The sequence below is a fragment of the Oryctolagus cuniculus genome, chromosome 1 (genome assembly GCF_051225735.1).
Source record: "Oryctolagus cuniculus isolate XC-2025 breed Fujian yellow rabbit chromosome 1, ASM5122573v1, whole genome shotgun sequence".
Taxonomy (NCBI): domain Eukaryota; kingdom Metazoa; phylum Chordata; class Mammalia; order Lagomorpha; family Leporidae; genus Oryctolagus; species Oryctolagus cuniculus.
Window position 1 is genome coordinate 101,144,349 of NC_142867.1, and position 2,709 is coordinate 101,147,057.

At 38.1% G+C, this 2,709-nt stretch overlaps 1 pseudogene; it reads right to left on the reverse strand.

Moving 5' to 3' along the window:
* Window positions 1-1,140: 1,140 nt before the first annotated feature.
* LOC100353894 (cysteine and histidine-rich domain-containing protein 1 pseudogene) lies at window positions 1,141-2,461 on the reverse strand (annotated as a pseudogene).
* Window positions 2,462-2,709: the final 248 nt, after the last annotated feature.

Here is a 2,709-nt window from a genome sequence, read left to right on the forward strand (position 1 = left end):
AGAAGAATGTGTATTATACAGCTGCTGGATGGAATTTTCTGTAGTTGTCTGGTCCAATTGACCTAGGATGGAATTTAGCTCTGATGTTTCTTTGTGATTTTCTGTTTTGATTGTCTGTCCATTGCTAAAAATTAGGTGTTAAAGTTGCCTATTATAATTGTTTTGGAGTCTTTCTCTCCTTTTAGTTCTACTAATACTTATACTTGCTTTATATATTTAGATGCTCTAATATTAGGTGCACATATATTTATAATTGTCATTCTCTCTTGCTGGATTGATTGCTTTCTTATTATATAATGACCTTTCTTATCTCTTTTTTCTATTTTCATTTAAAATCTATTTTATTTGACATAGCTACTCCTACTTTCCTTTTTACTCAATTTTCATGGAATATTTTTTAGTAGGGCTAGAAGAAACATCTTTTATTTTCATTTTTAAGTTACTTAAGTATAATTAGTCTTGCTTTACTAATTATTAGATAATGGATGTTAAGAAGCACATTTTCTTTAATATTTCTAAGCTTAACAGAATGTTATACTAAGAATATTACAATTATTTTCATTATTTTGTAGCTTCAAGTATAGTACAAAACTGTGGTTCTATCAGTAGAAAAAAATTTTTTTTGACAGGCAGAGTGGACAGTGAGAGAGAGAGACAGAGAGAAAGGTCTTCCTTTTGCTGTTGGTTCACCCTCCAATGGCCGCCGCAGCCGGAGCGCTGCGGCCGGCGCACCGTGCTCATCCGATGGCAGGAGCCAGGTACTTATCCTGGTCTCCCACGGGGTGCAGGGCCCAAGGACTTGGGCCATCTTCCACTGCACTCCTGGGCCACAGCAGAGAGCTGGCCTGGAAGAGGGGCAACCGGGACAGAATCCGGCGCCCCAACCGGGACTAGAACCCGGTGTGCTGGTGCCGCAAGGCGGAGGATTAGCCTAGTGAGCCGCGGCACTGGCTATCAGTAGAAAATTAATAATAACACTTATGTAACTAAAAAGGAAGATAGGAGGCACAAAAAGGTAAACTGATTTTGGGTGTTAAGAACCTAATGACAAAAGTAATAGATCATATAAGCAAGTCACCAGTTCACCAAATTATTAAGAATTCTGAAATTGACGATAGCTCTTTTTCTCTCCTCTCCCACTCAGTCTATGATATGATCTTCTTGTTTTTCCTGCTGTTTGGTTGTAGGTAGAGTCATGGCTTGCCCATTGCATAGGTTCAGGTTTTCTCATGGTGACCTCAATCTTTAAGTCATAATTATGTAACTTCACATCAGTCACATTCCATAATTTCACATTTTGATGAAATCCCTTATTTCCTTCAAATACAATGTGTGTATTCAACGTTGTACTATTTGCTTCTACTCAACTAAGTTTGTAAGTGAATTTTTAGTGTCTGTTGACATGTGACTTCATCCCCACTCAGATGTCAGGAAAGTCTACATGGAACAACTTTTTCATGAGCATCCTTTGTAGTCTGCATATGTTTCCTGTTGCACAACCCTCCTGGGCTAAGGTAGTATAAAAAACAGATTTTGTGGGGCCGGATTTGTAGTGTAATAGGCTAAATCTTCTCCTGTGGTGCCAACATGCCAAATGGGTGCTGGTTCATGTCCTGGCTACTCCTCTTTCAATCTACCTCTCTGGTATGTCCTAGAAAAGCAGTGGAGAATGGCCCATGCACTTTAGCCCCAGCACCTGTGTGGAAGACCTGGAAGAAGTTCCTGGCTTCAGATCAGCGCAGCTCTGGCCATTGTGGCCATTTGGGAAATAAACCAGTGGATGGAAGACCTTTCTGTCTGCCTCTCTCCATCTGTGACTGTACTTCTCAAATAAGTGAATGAATAAATGAATGAATAAAATTACTATAGTAAAAAATAAAAAGATAAAATCACACTTTTCTTCTATAACAATTCCAATATGTCATCCCTTGAAGAAAAATAGTTACTCTAGAATTATACAGAGACATTTCTAGACCCCGTTGACCCTGATATATCTTTGAACACTCTCCATTTTACATAAGGGCTCATTGTTAATTTCATCACCTTCTTCTTCCTTATCTTTTTCATTCCCTGATGACAATTTGAGTTTATCAAACACTTCTTTTAGAGATGTATATATTTTTTATTTCAAATTTGTCATTGTGTAACTTGAGCTTGGCTTTTTTATTGCCTCTCTTAGTTTAGGGGCTTGAGTGATATGCGTTGAAATTTGGGTTTTAATTCCGATAGTTCTTCCTTCTTACTAGTCTTGATTTAGGATTTGACTGACTCAGGTGGATATTATGCTTACCCTTGGCACATCCCACAATGCTTAAGACTTCAGTAAAATCAGTTGTTTTTCTCTTATAGCAATACCATTGTGAAAGACTGGGATCCCTTTGTATTATGTGCATACATCATCAGAATTGGCCTTGGTATTAAAGTGCTGGCTGCAGTCCCAGTTGTAGCAAAACAGGGTCATCTTCTTTTCTCACTATTATTAGCAAAGCCCCTAACTGAAACTTCAGAAGGTTGTATTTGTAACTCCTCTGTTGCAAGCACTAGTCTCATAGATAGGGTGGTTGTCAGCTTCCCTACAAGGAGAAGTTTTTTCTATCTCTTCATTTTTAGTCTGTCTGTCTTTATAGGTGAAGTGATTTTTCTTGTATGTAGCATATAGTTGGGTCTTTTAAAAACAAATCCATTCCACTACTCTTTTAATTGGAGAAT